Here is a 21,408-nt window from a genome sequence, read left to right as displayed (position 1 = left end):
AAGCTTTTACGCAAGATGTCTTACGGCATTGCTCTGTCCAGAAGACAGAAACAAGCGTTCATGTTATATCAAGCAGCAGCTGACTGAAGCCAGTCCACACTGCATGTCAGATGGTCTGCTAGTTTGAAATCCACTCACCCTACATATTTATAATCCTGGATGGGAGCGCCAAGTCACTCAGGCAAAGTCAGTTTTTATATATATTTTATGTCATTTTATAAACATCAACTTTACCACAATCTGTGCAGCATATTCCTTACCTGAGTGGAGGTTCCACAAAAAGGAGAAAAACTTAAGAAAAACAACTGGATTTTTCTAACCTGCTGTTTATGATTATTACTGGTCTATTTGTGGTATCAGATTAATCAGGTTGTCAGAAAATGCATGCTATTATCCCTCTTTTTAAGTTACATTGTATCTCGGTCTTTCTCCTCCTCCACATGACAGCTGGCTTTTCAGTCTGCCTTTCAGTGTTCTGCCGTGCAGAATGGCCTTCACACATTTGATTTGTGATGTGCTCAGACACCATGTATTAAGAACTAGTTTTGAGAGACTGTAAACCAGCTTTGATTTTTCAGAGGCCACAGTATCCTTAACTGCACTAACAGGGAGGGTATAAAAAGAACTGACCCCAGCTGCTTCACTATAGAACCATAACATTACTCTGACAGATAAAACAAATCGTTGCTTTGTATTCTGTGATGGATTATCCATCTCAAGCAAGTCTGAAGTTTCTGCAAGTTCTTTTTTTTTTTAAATTTGTGCAAATGCAGAAATGAGTACTCCTAAGTAATTATATATATTTTTTTATCAGCTTACACTAATTTCTTCTTCTTCTTATGATTCATTTTCTGAACATTGTTGGCAAGTTTTAAATGATAAACCTAACGCAACAAAAGTGGATTCACCTGTGATCACTGGCAAAGACTGATTATTTAAACAAAACCTGTTGTTTCAATTGCACAATGCAGAAGGATGCTGAAAGTTCAGTAACTAACGGTAAATCATTCTAAATGTGCCTGCAGCAGTTATCAAGAGGTAGACCAGGACACAGCCACAGTCTCTCAAAAATGCTTTAGACTTGACAGTTTTAAGGATGTTGCATAACATCAACTTCTATGCACTGTATCTAAGAGAAAAAAAAAATCTTTGCTTGCTCTTTGGCATAAAACTGCAAGATTAAACTTGCCATCTGCCTGGTGAATAGTGGGAGCTCATTCTTTGGTCAGATGAGACCAATATATTTGTGTGAACCTGGCCAGGACCACTACAGTGAGTAGTAGGAGTGTGATGATGTAGGACTGCATGAGTGATGATGAGATGACTCTCAATCTACAGAGCCTTGATAGAATTGGCATGTTCCAGCATGATAAAAATCCAAAGCACACTGCCAAAAATTCAGTTTCTAAAGAAGAAATGACTGAAATCTAAGCCCTGACTCAAACACCTTTGGGATATTTTAAAGAGAGCGGTAGATCAATAAAACTCCTCCAACAAAGTGAAGCTAAAAAAATCCGTCTGACAAATGGCAGATTCATGCAACACTGTACTTCACTATTTCGAGAAGGACAAAGTATTAACAAAGTATTAAACCACAGTGGGATTTCACATGGGTCTGCTCACTTTTGTTGTCTGATGCATGGATGTCACAGTAAAATCTATGGAAAACTATGGAAAATAGGCATGTGTCATAAAGCAAACACATAAACAGCACGGCAACAGACTTCATCATATGTACGTACACACACACTGGCCACTTCGTTTAGATACACGTGTTCAACTGCTCATTAATACAAATATCTTATCAGTCAATCAAATCACATGGCAGCAACGCAGTGCATTTAAGCATGTAGACATGGTCAGCACGGCCTACTGAAGATCAAACTGAGCATCAGAATGGGGAATTTAATTGACTTTGAATTAATTGACTTTCAATGTGTTTTGGGTTGCCAGATGGGTTGCTCTGGTTTGCAGAAAATGGTCAGAAAAAGAGAGAATATCCAGTGAGCGGCAGCCCTCTTGGTGAACGGGCCTTGACCTTGCCAGAGGTCATAGGAGAATGGTCAGAATGGTCATTATAACCATGATATGCAGAACAGCATCTCTGAACACACAAAATATAGAACCTTGTAGCAGAAGACCACAACCAGGTGCCTCTACCATGGCCTTTTCAAGTTTTCTAATTGTATTATGCTCTGAAATCTTTCTTAGATTAATTTATAACTATCATAATTAGTAATATATGTATCTATCTTTCTATACAAAGAAAATTCCATTCAACCTGAAGTTTTTAACCAGTTTTTTCTTGAAACTTGAAAGAGATTGCCACCCTTTTAAAGAGTGCTACACCCCTGTTGCATTGCTGGCTGTTAAGATAGTCTGCCCAGATAGAAGATACGTCGGTGGTGTGAATGTGTGTCTCATCTTGCTGAGTGAGTGCATGTACAAGTGTGAGAGAAAGGATGGTTGGAGGGAGTGGTGCAGATAATAAGCAGCTCTATCTGGAGGTGAGAGACGTGGAGGTGCAGAGGGAAGTGAAAGAGGATAGATGGATGGACTGGAGCTGCAGGATGAGTGTAGATAATGGCTAGACATAATTTCCGGCTGAAAAAGGAGGGAACGGGAACAGAGAGGAGTTAAAACGAAGGGAGAGACAAAGGTAAAGCCGAGGGAAGCATGCATGGAAAGATGGATGAAAATAAAGGATGGCAGGACATGGGTAAAGGGATGTGCGCAGATAATGGGCTCAGACCTCATGTCTGGAAGGAGGAGAGACAGATGGGAAGGTATGAATTGCATGCATGGAGGAGTGAAGCAATGAGTATGGATAATAAGCTTCATCTATGTCTGAAAGGGAGGTGAGGTTACAGAGATAAGCAAGAGGGATGGCACCATACCTGTGTGTCAGGAAGCTTGTACACACACTGATAGTGATGGTGTGTTTGTTTAGTGACAGTGGATGGGCTTCTGTCAGTTGTGGATCTTGTAGTGCCCTTTTGAATTTTGCACTCTTTATACCTTACGGACTCCAGAGTGTACTGTGCTGCTGTGAGCTGAATATATCTCCATCAGTGTCACTGAGGCAGATTCTTGCACATGTCTTGTCCATGACAGATAAACTGATTCTGGTAAGTGTACTGTATGTAGTCTAGGTAATGGGCTTGATCTAATGTCTGCAGGAGAGGGGAGGAGAACAGAAGAGAGGAAAGAGAATGGAGACAGGAAGAAATGAATGTGCTGATAGGAAAGACTGAAGGGACGAGTTTAAAATATGGTTAGATGTGATGTCTGGAGACGGAAGGGAGGAGAGTGCTGCAAAGAGACAGGAGTGGATAGAGAAATGGAAGAGCTGAGCATAAATGATGAGATAGGTCTAATGTGTGGAGGAGTGGTGAGAGGACATGGTGGAGGCAAAGGAGCAGAATGGATGGATGGTGGGACAGGGTACAAGGATGAATGTGGTGGCGAAGAGAGAGTGAGAAGAAGAGATGGATAGATGGACAGTGGAGGGATGAGTGTAGATAATGGCTAAACCTAATGTCTAGAGGGCAGGCATCCATCTGACTGACCGAATTATAGTCCAGCTCACTTTCTACAGACTAATTACTGGAACAGAGGATTCTCTCCTATTCTTTCTCCCTCCGAGTCTTTTTCTCTTTTCTCGGTTTCAGTACCCGGGGTGATTTTTGAGGGCTTATGAGAGGGGAGGATACCAGTGCTGATAACACCTCTCTGTGCCTTATTTTACCCTTGTTAGCCACCTGTTTCAAGTGATATCGGCCCATTAAATGGACGAGATCACTTGGTATAACTCCCATGGATATTGCAAGGCATATTCCTCCACCAGCTCACCTCATTTAATGGTGTTTGTGCTCCACTGATGAACAGAAACCATGTGCAAAGTGTTTCCACTCTAAAACAGCAGCAAAGTTCTGCATAATTAGACAAGAAGGTTGGTGGAGGCTTAAAACAGTGACCTTTCTTTAGGGACATATTCATATCCTTGGTAGCTCTTATATGCACAGATGCTAGATGTCTCCTATACAATCTAGATTACTTTCTTTTACTAAATTAAAGATCTGAATTCATGATAATTCCGGTCTATGAGTAGGCACAGGGGGCACCTACTAGCTATAACTCTGAGAGTGATTACAGCTGATTATGGCAATTCAGTAGGCTGATAATATTCAAAGTATGCATTAGTACAGATCCTCACATACCCTGTCTCATCTACCAGATGGCTTTCTAGCTTTCTAAAGAATATTCAGTTTGTTACCTGCCAACAACCTCTCTTATTTGCCCTATTTCACTCCTGCCTGCTCCCTTGACAACAATCTGTTTTCAAGCTCAATCTAAAGCAGAGGAAAAGCAATCTCCCTGACTTCTACTCTGATTGTTGGTGCCCTGGTTAACTCTTACACCTTGTATAAAAGTATATTTTCCTGGGACTGAATAAGTAAGGTGACAACAAGCTACTTACACTTTTCATGATCCTGTTGTACGCACTTAAAGTAAACTTTGATCAATTTTGGAAGCTTGCAGGTAAGCAGTGCCTGTAGACAACAATAAAACTGCCACCCATTTCTTTTGTTAGCTCTTGTGTTTAATAAACATAAGTACTAAAAAAAAGGAAATGCTAGCATAAAGTCTTTTTATAGCCTGTAGTGCCACCAGAGCACCTTGAGTGAGCCTTGGCATAAATCCTACAAGTGTCTGAAGTTTATGGGGGACACAGATACAGTACAACTCTTTACAAGAAGTTCCATCATTCAGTGTTTTCACTGTGGAGAAATGGTGTCTTTGGCGAAACTGAATGTCCCACGCTGTTTAGTTAGATTGAGATTTAAGCCCTGGGATAGCTTTGGGATTTGCTTTGCATCATTTTAAGGCTTATCAGACTTATTTCGTTTTGTTCCCTTTAGATTGAGCTATCATCTACCTGGAAGACTGAACATATTCACTCATTCAATGACATTTAGTGTGCCATCAAAGATATCCACTGTAGTTTAACCGTGTCATGGAAACACATCACACATGGGAGACTCGCTGCAGCACTCTGCTCTGCTTGTTGAGCACCATGCGAGTGATGACACATCTGACCGTATAATTTCCTTTGCACAGCAGACCACTACTGCAGTGTTGTTCCGCATCACTTATATTTAAGAACTTTGTAACAACAATTAGGTGATTATGCTCTTCATGTAGATTACTATATGGAACTATCTGCATATGCTACAGTCATTTGCATTTCACTCATCTAGATATGATTGGTGACCGCTTTCACTCAAAAATACAAAAACAACACAGTGCATCTTTGATGTGCTTTAGCAGCATCTTTCCATCATTTCCCAAATTGCCAATAATTTTCAGAAATTAACTGCTTTTGTCAGTCTTGAAAGCTGATGAATATTTTATTTTGAAGCATTTCAGCAGCATTAATGCTTGGCAAAGATTACAACAACTGGTTTCCAGCCATTAAACTGGTGACAGAATGGTAAATGATGAGTGGTGCATGGATTTCCAACTTCTTGTTGTTCTATCTTTGTATCAACAAATTCACAGCTGTCTGGTGACCTGCATCAGATGAGTTTGGTTTTTTTTATTCTCAGACTCAGGGCTTCTCTTGTTCTGTTTTAAAGTCACACTGAAGACTTTGTACTGAGCTGGACCAAATTCATAGACTAAAATAATAATCAAACACAAAGCCACTTTATCAATTCACAGATCAATTTCATCTAATCATTTTGCCACTCAATCATGCTCCCTTGAGTTTTTCAACACGACTACTCTGTCTTTTTTTTTTTGCCTCTTGATGGTTTAAAGTTACTAAACAACAGGACAAATGATTTAATTTGAAGGACTAGAGAGAACACTGTGCAGTGAGGCCTGTACCTGTTTGTGTGTGCGCTCTTTACAGGATACTTTAGAGAGGTCATTGAGGGAAAAAGGATCTGTGTATCCATTGTGTGGTTTAAGTTTCTTTGGATATATCTATATGCAGGCAGTGCACAGATCAAAAAGTAATATTACTTTTGTTTGCACTAAATATTAATATCTTCCTCAGAAATCAATAAATTACAACCAAAAACGGTGCAAAGGGTTAAAATGGCATATGAGCATACCTGTATATACAATATGTTTTTATATATAAGAAATAAAGCAGAAACAAGAGGATTACCTCTGAGACACAGTAAAGCACTATGGTCTTAGGACTTTCAAAGAATTTAAATTAACATCTAATTTACCTGCATTATCTTTTTATGTCATCACAATTGCACTGTGTTCAAAAAGTGAATCTGCCCTTTGATCTCAACAATAAATAATCTAAAAATAAACATAAATTGCATGGTTTTCAAGGCGCTCTGCCTAACAAGGTGATTCTCAATCCAGTATGCTTCTGCTACAATCATTAACTTGATTCATGCAAACAGGTTTTGTTTTTTTAAAAAAAAAAGGCAAAATCAGCACAAAGTGTCTATGTAAAGCACACATGTTCATTGTGTCCTTGCATTGCTAGAAGTCTTCTGAACTCTCGTAGGATGACAGAACTCCACTTTTCAAAAAACAATCTCCCGACTGGGTGTTTGACTGCTGATGGTAAAAAGAGCTGAAAAATTCAGTCCAAAAACAGAAAATAGTAATAAGAAGCTACGATAGATGTTCACTGAGGTTTAGATTTGGTGACTGTGAAGGTCATGGCATATGAGTCACATCATCTTCATCTTACCATTCTGTCACAACTCCATAGCAGTCCTCCGGAAAGAGACCACTCCCAAAACGCTTTATTGTAGGATGAGGGTGATTCATTTGCAGTGACCCTCATCTCTGAGTGGGCATGTGGACCCAAACCATGTCACTAAAGTGCTGCCTACACCACACCAGACATAATAGATCCACTAATTGTAGAAGTCAAGTATTCGTGTTTTGATTTTAACTTGTAATTTAGGTGTTCACATATTTTTTGTGTGTGTTTTTTTGGGTGAGTGACAACGTCTGAGGAAGCTGAAGAATGATTTGCTCTTGAAACTGTTATAAAGTGCAACCTGAAGAGACCCAAAGAACAGAAAGGCTTCAAGACTTATTAAATAGTTTCTTATACAGGGAAATTTGAACAAATTTGTTGTGTAGACCCCATCGTGACATCGTTATTGTTAAAGAGGTAGTTACAAAATGGGCTGTCCAGAAATGTCTCACAATGAAATAAACACAGAAATACTGGTAGAGCAAGAGCGAAGAATAAGTCTGAAGATCTCGATCGATGTCATGTGAAGTAGGACTTGCTGATGAGCTCAGTAGAAGGACCCATGGATATTGGTCCTGATGAAAACTGGAGGTGAATAGCGTGGAGGAGGGTTGCATCGATCTGACACAGCAGTGACAACTGACAGCAGCAGAGTGCAGGGTAGTTTTTGAAGACGGCAGCAGAACAATGATTTTCTCACAGAGGCTTTGGCTAAATCTGATTGTTTTAACCGAGAAAAGAAGTCAGCTGAGGTGACGAGTTGGGAGCGGGAAGAAAGCAAGAGAGGCAGAAAGAGGATGTAAATTGGTAGTATATGTTTTAGTGATTGAAGTTTTTCTAAGCCTTATATCAAACACTGGTGTTCATAATCTTTAAAAATGGAGATTGCATTTACCTAAGGATAAAGAGAGTGCTGCTATTTAGACAGCAGCTGTTTTAATTAAATCCTATATTGAAATTAATTTATGTAAATATGTAAAGGTAGATATGCACCGCATATGCACAGAAATCGCAGTGTGCTGAAAGGGATATGATGGACTTTTTGGCTTGATAAATTGTGTTTTTAAAATCTCGTTTTTACCTAATGTTCTTTCTAATTATCAGTTTAGTATCCTCATAGATCGATATAGATGTGTACATCATGAGCTGCTAAGCGTTGCTTACGGTGATAGTGGTGAGAGGACAGATTCGCTGAAGCCAGAAATGACAGTGACACAATATTGTTTTTTTCTGTTAATCTGGCTGTAAAAAAAAGGACATTTAATAGTACTGAAAATGCTGCTGTTCATTCCCTGGTGCTTAAAATGCAGATAACATTTGATCTAAGAGAACATGCATTCAATTCACTTCAGCTAAACTTACTGAGGTTATGTCCATATTATATGATAGGTGGATAATGCAATTATCGTGAGTGGCCTGCCTGTGTCCTTGAGAGTGTGTGTGTCACACTGTGCATTATGTACATCTGAGATCTGCCACTTAAGGTTGTTTTATGTTCAGTTCAGCATCATTTTACTGAAATCAAGGTGTACCACTTCTTTGCTCTGTCTGTGTGTGTGTGTCTGTGGGCCTGTGTGTATACGTGCGTGTGTGAGATAATTAAATTTTGCTCTATGTTTCTACCTGTGGCTGTGTGTATGTGTGGTAATTAAATCTCTTTCTCAGTATATCTGAAGGAAAGGTGATATGAGGCTTAATGACAGAGTGATTTACTGTGACATAATGACACTCATATTAATGCATACAAGTAAGTCTAATGTGTGTGTATGCGTGTGCATTGAAGGTGAGAAAAGATTGGGTTCTAACTTAATACTCATCAGTATGTGCCGCCTACTGTAGTGTGCCCTGATTATTTATGAATCTTGGAGCTCTATTTTTTGTTTTTTAAGTTTATTTTTTTTAATTGTAAGAATAGTCATGTGTATTCCAAACATGTGTCTTCTTCAGTCTGAAGAAGTTATGTTATTAAAACCCACCCTCATATTTGAATTATGTGTTTACTCACTCACAGTTTCTTGTTTTTATTTTTCTTTGCTGTGAGTTAGTTAAGTTTACCCATATTCATTTGGTAGGCACCGCCAATGTTTTTTTTCTGCATGGCTTGTCAGTAATATTTTGTGTTTTACACCATTATATCATTATTTTGTATCACAAGACAAATACAGTATATTGTAACATATAATATTTGATCCTACCCCTATAACATGAAAAGGAGAATCTGATTCTTCTTCACAGTGTGAGATAAAATGTATCAATTAATTAGTCTGACACAGGTTTTGGATTAGTACTTGGCACTGGTATGCAAAGACACGTTACTTGTATCTATACTGGGACTCAAAATGGTCCAGTACATTTTTGTCGTGCTGTATAAAAACAGACATTTGCTCACTCCTTTGAAGTCTGCTGTCAGTAAATGGTCTGCCATGATGAGCATACAGCCGACATGACAAGTCAGAGGGGACGCGGGCCAGCCTGCTCACTTTAAGCAGTTTTCATGGACGATCACCCTTCATTCAGGGATGAAGTGGAAAATAGTCTGAAGAGTACTCATAAATCTTTGTGACATAAATCCATGGCCTGTTCTGGTTTTGACCCATGGGTTTTTGAAGCCTGAGCTTCAAGATCTTTTATCTTTGAACTTGACCATATTTTCTTTAGAAAACAAAAGATTCAGAGTTTCCCCAAATATAATTGTATCTGTAAAATCAGGGAGGTGTCTAACGCAATTTTGAAATTTACCTTCTATGAAGTATTACATCAAATCAGGAGGATCAAAAACCATCAAAGGGTCACAGCATGAAATGTTTTGTGAGAACCATTATTGTGCTTTTGCACAATAAGTTTTGTGTTTTCTCTGAGCCATGAATAAAGTCCAAGCTGCACTACAATGCAGGTAGTAATTGCCACTCATTGTAACAACAGTGAGAGTTGACGCACCATCATCTATTGCTTCTCGGATAAAATCTGTTATTGCAGATAGCATGATAACTACAGGAGCTGGTGCGCCACGCTGTTTTACCAACCACTTCAGAGGCTTATTAAAGCCGATGATTTTTGTTGCTATGGGACGATATAGCTGTCGCTGTCGCTTTGGTTGTGGCAGTAGCCAGCTCATAGATTCAGCCACAAATGCAACTGATGTGTGAACAATAACTATATTCACATCCACAACTTCAACCCAGCACAGCCAGGAAGATCAGCTGCAGCTGTGCACAAAGCCAGTGGCTATGTACTGTCAGAACTTGGCCTTTTGAAAGAAGGAATGAGCAATAAATGCATCATGTACAGTGTCGCATCATCTCTTCTTTCTGTAGTAACTGTAGAATGTTTTGCTAAACTGGCAGTATATTATAACACACTAACTGCTCAATAAGGATCAAGGATGACCAACCTATATTGTGAGGGAACTCAAAAGCAGTCCAGACACAAAACGTTTCCCATTGTTCTAATTAGTGTCTATCCAATGAGAGATATCCATAAAACTCTAAATTTGCAAGCCACCACATATTACCAGTGAATAGATTGTATTACATTTTTCATGAGCACATTTAGTTTGGTGTTAGTTTTTTTTTCCATTATCTTTTATAATTAAAGTTTTTAATAATAATATTAATTAATTTAATATTAATAATAATAAAATTGCACATTACATTTGCATGCTGTGTGGTCATATGTTTATAGGAGGTATTTTCCCTCTTTGTTGTGATCAGTATTGCGGTCATTACACATATTACACAAAACACAACTTAATTACTCCCAGGAGAAAATAATCTGTTACTCTACTCCTTACATTACTTTTGTGTTTCTTCGTAAAATGACCTGAAATGATAATTCCCATTTAACAATACGAATCGATAGACTACAGTCCCACACACCAAAACAAATCCTCATCCTAACAAGGGTGTGCATATGATCTTTTTCTTGATATTTAGATATGAACACAAAGCTGACAACTCAAAGCAAAGATGAAAACCAGCACAAAGAGACTTCGAAGCGATCGCCACAGTGATTCCATAATAGAAACGCAAACAGCTAGAAATGGTTTGCAGTCATGCAAACACTCATCCGTTTGTTAACTGTTGAAGTTTAGGGTCTGGCTGCTGGGCTGTGGTCAGCAATCACTAAGCTTTAACATCACTCTGGGTTCTTGGCTAGTTTAGCGTTAGCATGCTATCTGTGCAGGTGCTTGCAAAGAGCTGAAGTTGTGTTAGAAGCATGATGCAGTTATTTCAGTCATGGATGCAGTTTCCAGTTCCCCATCGCGCTCTTGTCCCTTTGAGTAATACAAATAAAAGTAATCTCCAAATCCCCGCTGTAGACTCTACAGCTATTTTCCTCTGGTTCAAAAACTCAGCTATTTGTAACGTGCGTGCGAAAGTGAGCTCCTGCTACTTACTGACATCAGCTGTTAACTTGCTTAAATCTATGTACAGAGTTTAGTTAACAACTAAATATTACATTTTGTTTTCTCTGTTCTGAAAATAGAAATCAGAATATAAAGGCAGAGGAAAGAAGTCTCCTTATAAAAGCTTCATGTACATGTTGTGCTGGCTGCTGCTTTAAACAAAATTCTGGCACTAACTGGAAGAACAGTATAAGCTATCCTCACCACCAGTTTATGTTTGTTGGAAATGGCATGAACAATGTTGTCTTGGAGAAGAAATCACGACAGCTTTTGGATGAATGGAGACAAAATCTGGGGAAATCTGTTTGAATGGATATGCTCCTTTTAAAAATTGCAGGGCTGTTTTTTTTCCCAGAGAAAATCTTTGAAACTAGAAGAGATTAGCATGGATCATACTCTTACCAAAACAGCGTTTACATAGCAGATTAGTCCAACAGTGTGTCTGAACAAGCCAATATGTCTTATGATCTACTTTGTCATCATTTTGGAAAAAACAGTATTTATACATTTCAGATTGGTTTTGACAGCCTAGAAAAATCCACATAAGACGCTTCCTTATATTCAGTGACACAACACAAGCGTTGGAGTTTATCACCTTTTGTAGTCGGAATAATTTGATTTAAACTGCTGTATTCCTTAATTCTTAAAACCCAACCTAGCTCTACAGTAACTTTTTTCCTTTCATTGACTGCACCATGGAAAAACTTTATTTTAATTTCTAATAAGGTTTCAATTCTCATCACTTCAAAGTTTGTCAGATTAAAACAAAGCATGAATACACCCTTTCTTATGTGAGTGCAGGCATGTCTGTCAAGCAGAACTCAAGAAGAAGAAAAGAATATGGACTAAAAGGAAACTTTTCACTGTCATATTTTTAGCTGTGTGCTGGTTGTGTTAGCACAGCCTGGTAGCCTTAGCATTGCAGTAAAGGCATAGTCTTTCAGGATGCCTATCTCCTTTATTATTGTAGCCCTGAGCAATGGTACACACACGCACACACACACAAGTAAATCCTGCAACCTTGTACATACCTAACTAAAGGTACCCACCCGCCCACCTACTCACACACAGACACACACATACAGGTGAGTTATCATTGCTTTGCCCTCAAGAGCACTATCAGTCAAAATGTAATTCAGTCACAAGTTGATATACTATTGTGCGTGTTTGTGCATGTGTTTGTGTGCATACTGTACACTTGTGAGTTGATCACAACCGTGTGTGTGTGTGTGTGTGTGTGTGTGTGTGTGTGTGTGTGTGTGTGTGTGTGTGTGTGTGTGTGTGTGTGTGTGTGTGTGATAATGGCAGGCCAAAGGGGGCAAAGAGAAATAGAGAGAATCCAAACTCAAAGGTATTCTTTAGCTTTTATTATCACGATATTGCCCAGGGCATAGAAAGAGAGAGAAACAGAGAGAGATGGAGAAATATTGCTGGTGAACGGCAGAGGAAGAAGGGAAAGACAGGAACAGTAACCTCATTTTTTCCCCCCTTTGGGCTTAAAAAGTACTGCTCTTTGACCATCACTTCTGCATATTTGTCTGTGCGCGCACCCACAGCTTAATATATAGTACTTGTAATATGAACTAAATTCATATCTCATCATTAATTATTCTTAACTTTTTTGACCACAAGTGGAAAATGTCTGTAAATCCACTGGGTTGCTTCATCCACTGAATCTAAGTGATCTTAAACAAATGCAGGGAGAGGGCACCATTGTTCCAGCAGACATGGAGCTTGAGATTTCAGCAGTTCTTGCAGTGACAGATGGTGGAGCAACGGAAATGCTGATGGTTTCCTGCATCAAAGCCCTGCTCCAATGCCCAAACACAGGCTGAGTGATGGAGGACAACAGTCAATACTGTATGCAGCAAGATGATGACCACGTCATCCACCAAAATGTCAAGGCCTGCTGCAGATTTTCAAGGCGTGGATGATTACTTTCTATCAGGCGCTTCTCTCCTTCACTTGTCAGTGTTTGTTGTTTACCAAATCACAACAGGCCTGATAGAACTGAAGTAAAGCCTTGGCTCTCATAGCTCTAGTGGCCAAGAATTTTTGACAGTTGTCTGAAATTTGGGCACGTATTCCAAAGATCCTTTGCTCAAGGTCATGTTGTGATGGAGTTCTCGCGTCTTTATTAGACTATGTCGAGAATATGTGCCAATAAAAAAGAAAAAAAGAAGAAGAAAAAATCGTTATACATGGACCAAAATGTGCTATACACTGCCAACTTTGAATCCATGATTGGGCGACTTCTGCGGGGTCTCTGTGTTTTAGGTGAAAAGAAAAGTTTGCACATGGTGTGTGTTTTAACTTCATGAGACTTATGGGAAAAACACTGAAGCCATTAGGGTCAGATGATGACTTTGAGATAAACTACACTAAACACTTTTAGTCATGGATATTGTTTTTGCACAACATGTACAACAAAACCTGCAAAATGACACCAGTGCCTACGCTATGTAGTTTTAATTACTTCACCACTTCCCCATCTTTTCTTTATGGTTGAGTCAGAAGCTTAGCAAGTGATGTGCACCTCTTCACAGGACACTTAATCTTGAAGAACTGCAATCAAGAAGAATCAAGAATCAGTCTGTCTGATTCTTATAGTTTGAATTGCTTTGTTGTGTTTCTTGTTGCTGAAGTGGCAGATTTGCCCCGGGTTCATTCATAAGTATTGATTAATAAACATCCAGGGTTTGTTTTAGTTGTTTTTGGAGCTTTGTCTTTTTCAGTTGCATATTTGCTTGCGTCATGCTATGGCGCTCATACAACTTGTATTTGCATTTTTTAGTCTCAACTTGGTTAGAGGTTAATTTAATAGAGACCTCATACCAACCACAACACTTTTGATAGGTCAGTGCAGTGGCATGTGCATTGTGGGGCATCTGTGGATCAAAAGGTAGGTCACATTGTCTCTGTGACTGGTGCTGCTCTGGACATCTGCTCTGTAACCGAGCCGGAGGAGACCATCTGTCTGTCCGTAGCTGAAAATGCAGAACAACACAGAAGAATCAATGGAGCTTTAAAGTTTCACTTGATGCTTGAGAAGTGCCATCAAAGATACAAAAAGGAATTGACAAATTAAATCTTACAGTCAGATTTGGTGGAAAAGGAGCAGTGCTTAAACTTTTCAGGGACCCTAATGAATCTGCATCCATCTACTTTTATAGCCATATATATATCTCATAAATATATAGAATATTGAATTGTAATAACAAGATGCAAGGAAGTGGCAGCAATTTTATCTGGCACACATAAATCATCAGAGTAACAGTGAGTTTAGAAAAACAATATTTCAAACCTGCACGAATCTCATTTAAAGCTACTTGTCAAGTATTAATAAAGCAGTAATGATATAGTATGAATGAAGCAGTAAATGACAATCAGTTAATGAAAGTCTGCCTGAATGAGTGCTGGCATGTGTGCTCTCAACTTTCTGACAATGGATTTGCAGCGTGGTCTTGTCTGTGCTTCCAGACATTAATTAAAAGTGGCCACATTGTGCTCATCAGCAGTTTCATTTATTTTTAGAGACCACTTAAATAGGTGTACAATCCTTTGATGTCTAGAAGGAGAAAAACTTTTCACAGGACTGCAAACAACAGGAATCAAGAGGGTAAGTAGCCGCCATGTGCTGCATTTTGACCACCTAAATAAAAGTTTTGACATTCTGATATCTGAATGCCAATGCCACAATCTTTTAGCAAATTCACCCCAAGATGAGGCAATGCAATGCTCACAATAACTCCACTAAACCCAAGAGTCAAAGCTCAGTCTCTACAGGCCTCAGTTAACATGTTAAATATTAAAGCTCATGACAGTACAATTAGAAAACGACTGAACAAGTATGGCTTGTTTGGAAGGGTTGCCAGGAGAAAGCGCTTCTCTCTAAAAAGAACATGACAGCACGACTTAGGTTTACAAAGTTTCATCTGAACAAAACACAAGATGCCTGGAACAATGCCTTTTGGCTGACAAGACCAAAGTGAAGATCTTTGGCTGTAATGCCCAGTCCCATGTTTGGCAAAAGAAAAAAAACACTGCATTTTAGCACAAACACCTTGTCACACAGTCAGACATGGTGATGGAAGGGTGGTGACTTGGATTCTGTTTTGCAGTCACAGGACCTGGGCAGTAAGTCAGTCACGAACCCCTCTGTATACCAAAGAACTCAATGTGAGGCCATCTGTCTGAAAGCTAGAGCATGGCCAAAATTGGGTCAGTCAACAGTACAATGATTCCAAGCACAGCAGCAAATATACAACAGAATGGCTGAAAAGGAATGAATCAAGATGTTGCAGTTGCCCCGTCAAAGTCTAGACCTCAACTTGTTGGAAATGTTGTGCTGGGACCTTAAGAGAGCTGTGCATGAATCAATCCCGCAAACCTCAAAGAGTTGAATCAATATTGAAGTGAAGAGAGGGCTGAAATTCCTCCACAACAATGAGAGAGACTGATGAAGTCATACAGAAAATGATTACTTCAAGTTATTGCCCTTAAAGGTGGTTCTATCAGCTGTTGAATCATCGGTGTATTTAGTTTTTCAACAGTCCTGCAGTCCTGTGAAAACTTTCTTTATCGCAAGACTGTATATAATAATCTAAAGTAAAGGGAAATCCCCAAAGGGCAGATTTTTTAGTACTTCGTATTGGACTCACATGCACTATTACTGTTTTGCTTTCTGTATCAATTCATTTGCCGAACTACTGTTAGGTGACGTGGCAGGATCAACTCCTGACATCATTCCTTTGAGAATGCAACAGCTGGCCTATGCATATCTGTAAATGCCTGCTCTTATTTAGTAATTTGAATGTGTTTTGTTCTTTTTTCCACAATTAACGGTAGTTTGAATTTGTTTCAGTACTGTTTTACTTCGAGTACTTTGCCTTCTAGTGGTATACGCTAGCGGTAACAATGGATGGCAACCAAACACATCCGTCATATAATGAATAACCAGGGCTAGGAAAATTGAAGACAGCTTATCATCCTGTTGACAGGGTTGGGAGCCAAGAATCTACAGATTGCAACAGAGCAATAAAAACAAAAACTAGATTTCATTATCTCATAGTCGATTTCGAAACACATAGAGGGGCATAGACAGAGACTGCGTGTTCCCCCGCTGGTATGATTTTCCCAATTAGTCTCATCTGTCATGCTGGATCTTTGGTTAATAACTAAGTTATCTACACTGCTCATTAAGACTTTTCAGTGCCATCAACATCAAACAAAGGCTGTCTCACAGTTCCCCCCCCCCAAATCTTCTGTATATGAAAGAGGGCGTGTCTCCTGTCTTTCTGTTTAACAGACTAGTAATTAACTAGTGGTCTCTTATCTCCTCGTGTTGACAGAGTTGTCAAAAAAAGCAATGACTCACATAGACAGCAAGTGAACATTAGGAAGAGATGCAGCGAGATATGGTTACATTTAGGGGCATGAGAAGAAACTGTGTGTTTTTATTAATCCTTTAAAGGAACCTCGGTGAGTCTCTAGCCACTTTATGCTGACAGAGACATGAAAATTTGTCTGAACACGAGTCATATAGCTGAGTAATGAAGACAGAGGTAGATAAGTGGTTGCTAAGAAATTGGATTTATACTTTATTTATTGTTGTGCGTGTCATTGTTATGTGTCCTGGCTTTTTTTAGCATAGCTCTTGCCTCAGTATGACTCTACCTTTCAATGTTATTTCATTTTTAGCCTTGAGCAACAATGATTTAAACCTCATAAAACCAAAAGTAAAGCGTAAAAAAAAAAGCAATATACACAGAGAACACAGGAAAAGGCAAAACATGGACACCAGGGAGAACTGAGTGACAGCAGGAAGAGTGGAGACGCTGCGATGAGTGAGATTTCAGATGAGAGGCAGTCTGCCGAAGGAGAGAGGAGTGAGAACGAGAGAGAGGGGATAAACTGAATGGGATATCAGATGAGTCGGCCACTAGTCACTGGCTTTTTGCTTCCTCCTGTGACTGTGTTGCTATGGTGATAATTAGCATATCAGTTATTAACCCTGCCTCTACAGACCTCGGTGTCTTGTTAACCAATTAACTCGGAAGTGGGTGAGAACTAAACCACGGAGAAGAGAAACTGGACATGGAACGATAATGCAATTACAGCAACTACCTTTACTTCATACAAGTTCTCAGTGATGGGCCTTTTCTAAATAGCAGTGCATTGACAAACTGTAATTGGTTATGTTTTAATGTTGTCCACCACATAGGCCACTTTGTAGTTGTTCTGGGTTTTTTGATAATATCAAAGTCCTCGCAGAAGAAAATTTTGCCACTTAGCAACCATCTTTAGCCTCTTAGTGTTTATTTGGAAAGTTGCATTTTTATATTGTAGCATTGTGTATTCTGTATTATTATTATTATGCATTATTTTAGCCTGACTGAAGGTTAGATATTAGCTTTGGTTATTAACCCTCTGTGCAGCACATAACTGAGTCTGTTCTCATCCCCGGGGATTCAGTTAGAGGTGTTTTGTCAAATCAGCTGCGTGGTTCATTTCATTTACAATGCAGTTCTGGGGCATCTGTGCCTCTGGTCAGTGACAGCGATCTGCCATTCCCCAGTTTTAAAATTTTAAGCAGTTTTTAGTGCCCAAACCTAACCTACCCAAATGAACTAGTGGTGGAAAAAAATGTGGAACAAAATGCAAAACACATTTCAAGTTATGTCAGTACCATCTTTACAGCCTTCTAATGCAGACTTTGTAGGTCTCTAAGTGGCAGATATTGATGTTGTGAGTGCATCAGAACACCGACGCCAAAGGATACCTTGCATGTAATGAGATGCCGGATACATCTGAAAAAAGGACATTATACTTTATGCTTCAATCACCATCTTTGCTGCTTTATCATTCTCCGGTAGATTTCGATTCAGGATTCTTTAAGCACTTTCTATTAATGTGTGGTTGACATTTCAATCTCCATTGTCTTCTGAATGCTAAAGCTAAAGCTCACTCTGAAAACAGCAATGTCACTACTGCACTTTCACCACATATTATATGCTCTGTGACCTGAGAAACTGCATTACTGTGACCTTGTGCTTTAATATAGGATTACATACTTGAAAGACACAAAGAGAAACCCTCAAGATACACTGCTTAAGCAAGAACTCGGGTGCTAGTTCAATCTCCAGCCCTAACAAGTCTCTTGCCTCAGGTGTGAGATAGGACCAGTTGGAGGTTTCAGGTTAAAGTGCCCTTGAACATTGCACGGAATCACAAAAGAGTCTGGTGACACCGCACTGACTGCAGTCCTCCTCTCTATCCCTTCTGAAGAAAAGTTTTTGAAAGGACGATGTAGTCTGCAGTGAAAGGTGGGAGCGCATCGAACAGTTTTAGAGTGCCCTTGAACAAGGCATTGAATTCCAAATTCCTCCAGGGGTGTTGCATTCCTGCCAGTCCTGTGCTCTGTGAAGATACCCCTCTGTGCATATATAAAGAGCCGGTATGCAGAATAAGGCATTTGAGGTACCTAACCACGAAGAGGAGAGCTCTGATTCTGAGTTTTATCTCAAACACTGCAGAAAGGAAATATGTAAAAGACACATTTATGATGTGTGTTTGTGTGCAAGCGGACACCTGTATTTGTTGTCAGAGTACTTTAAGTGTTCATTAAAGTTGTACATTTTTATAGAAACACCAGGTTAAATGAGTGCAACAAAGGAATGATCACTTGTAGTGACAAACTCACATTTGAATTGTTATCTCACTCAGCAGTTCTCCTAAGGTCTGGAAGGCACTTGCTGTCTTTCAGCTCATTATTTTGGTTGTACAGCACATAACATTACTGTTCTAAGTCTCTCGGCTCTCTGAGAAGCCAGTTGTTTTCAGCTTTGATAAACCAACTGCGGTCCTGCTCACCACCAAACAGCAGACTAAGTTAGTGACAAGCTGGTGAACATTAGGCAGCTAAAGAGCCAGACATTTCCTTTAGGAACTGATGCTGAGCTAAACAGAAAAAGAATGTTTCACCAGGTTGCCAGGCACAATTCTTAATTAATGTTGGCTAAATGTGTAAATATAGGCACGTGATTGCTAACATTTTTGCCACATCAAAGTTACAAGGCAGTAAAATGCTGTATGTAAGTGGTGTGCCAGCGTCATAACTTTTATATATTTGTAATAGCATGGCACATGACATAGAAATGACATTATAAGAGAGACGGGATTAGGTGAATCCTCAGTTGAAATCTGTGGGATAACACGACAATGGAGACTATGGTGCTAAAAGTTTAAAACTTTTTTTCACAAACAAAGTATTCTTGCAGTTTTTGTGTCCTGGTGATCTTTGAAGATAAAATTAGTCCAGATGATGCTTTATAATAACTGAGCATGAAGAAGTTGCGAGACTTACTTCTTGAAGGACTTTGACTATAGTAACCTTAGAGCTGATTTTGAGTCTCATGTTCAAATCTGTCCCTCTGTCCATTTGTCCACCCTTCTTCTCCATCTATCAGTTTCAACCCCACGTGTGAACTACTCCATTTATGAACAATACGCTTCACTGTATGTTTCACGACTGTTACTGCTACAAAATGTAATAAACATAAACACACCCATACGTACGTTAATGACGGGGCACCAAGATCAGAGAGCAGGATTCCAACTGTAGGTCAGTTACCATAGCAACAGAACAGAACGCACCAGAGGCCTGTCACCATAGGAACCAATAGCCAAAGAGGGAAAGAGAAAAAGACAGAAAGATGGAGACATAAGGAGAAAGAGAGATGTAAACAGAAGACAGAAAAAGTGGGCAAGAGAGAAAAAGCGAGACATTATCAAAGTCACGAAGACAGAGAAGGAGTGGGGAGATGAGCTCAGAGAGCTATGACTGTGTCCTGTGCACTCATATACAACATGTGCCGTCAGTGATTATGAGACAGAGAAACAGCTATAAAGAATGCTGATCTATGGAAGACTTCTTTCTGTAGTGCCAAAGATGGCCGCAGTTGATCTATCTTTGCGAGACCTTTAGGGAACGGTTTGGCCATTATCTAAATGAATTGAAAGAGAGACGAAACTTTAGTCTTAATAGTCACTCTGAACAACTACATGCATAGAAATACCTCCTTAATCTGATATCAAGGGGAAAAAAGTTTAGTAACTTTGCCTTAAATAAAAAAGATTTTAAAAGCTTTTCCCTCTAGATCATACTTTTCTTATGCATGCACAAAAATAAACGGCTTCATTAGTGAAAGCATCGGAGTGCAAACTTGATCAAAGCCTCTAGCTCATATTACCAGAGTATGTGAAAAAGCTTGTTGATGTGCAACATGGACATGAAAATGAACCAACAATTAAGTATGTTCCCCTGCATCTTCAATAACAAGTGCCCGTCGACACAAAACTGTCAACCTGATGCAAGTGAAAACCGAGATACGTGTATCAGTGCAACAACATGATGAGCTCTGACTCTTTTCTGGCCCTTTGGCACCTTTGTTGTTACGTAATTCTCCAGTAACTTTCTTTTTAGGATTCCTGGAGTGACACATCTAACTCACAACTGAGGTTCATGACAGGCGGAGTGACACATATATTCACTTACCCACTCAGGGGAAAATGCTTTATTGAAGGGGTTTTTATGTGGACTTTTATCAGACAGGACTATTAATTCTATACATGCAGCTTTAAGAAGCTTTGAGATCCTGTTGACTATTGAAATTAAAGTTATTGTGCTTTTTCCCCATTTTTTCTTGTGAAAAGAACTGTCTCTAGGCATTACCAAGTATGGACTCATATGTGAACAAAAAATAAAAAATAAAAAATCCAGGTTGAAATTGATACCGTTATTCCCCTGTGCAAGAGCTGCACAATTTTGAAGTTGTGCTCTCCTGTGAGATTATGCAAAATCTGTTTTCCTCTCTCAAGGGCAGCACAATGGTAGCATTACTCACAGAACATTCCTGCTTGGTCAGTGTTTTCAAATCAGTGACCTTTGAATCACAACACTGAGGCCTAGCTGCCTGACTAAAGCTGTAATAAAACTCCAGCTGTTCCTGTTAGCAGAGAGATCAACAGTGAGATTTCTTTTCAGTGTTAAAAGGACCTGGTGCACAATGCATCTGGCTTTGCTGGTAAATTAGATTGCAATATTTATGGCTATTACTCCATTAACTGTGAAACTTCTTAAATAACCACTGTGCACGTCTGAAAGTAACTTTTTAATGGTTGAAAGAACAGAAAGGAGCTGTCCTTCTGTACAGCTCGCAGTATGATGTTTACTGGCAGCTGTTCGTAGTCATTTGCAGCC

Source organism: Astatotilapia calliptera, chromosome 1, assembly GCF_964374335.1.
Source record: "Astatotilapia calliptera chromosome 1, fAstCal68.1, whole genome shotgun sequence".
Lineage (NCBI taxonomy): Eukaryota > Metazoa > Chordata > Actinopteri > Cichliformes > Cichlidae > Astatotilapia > Astatotilapia calliptera.
Note: the sequence above shows the minus strand (reverse complement) of the source record.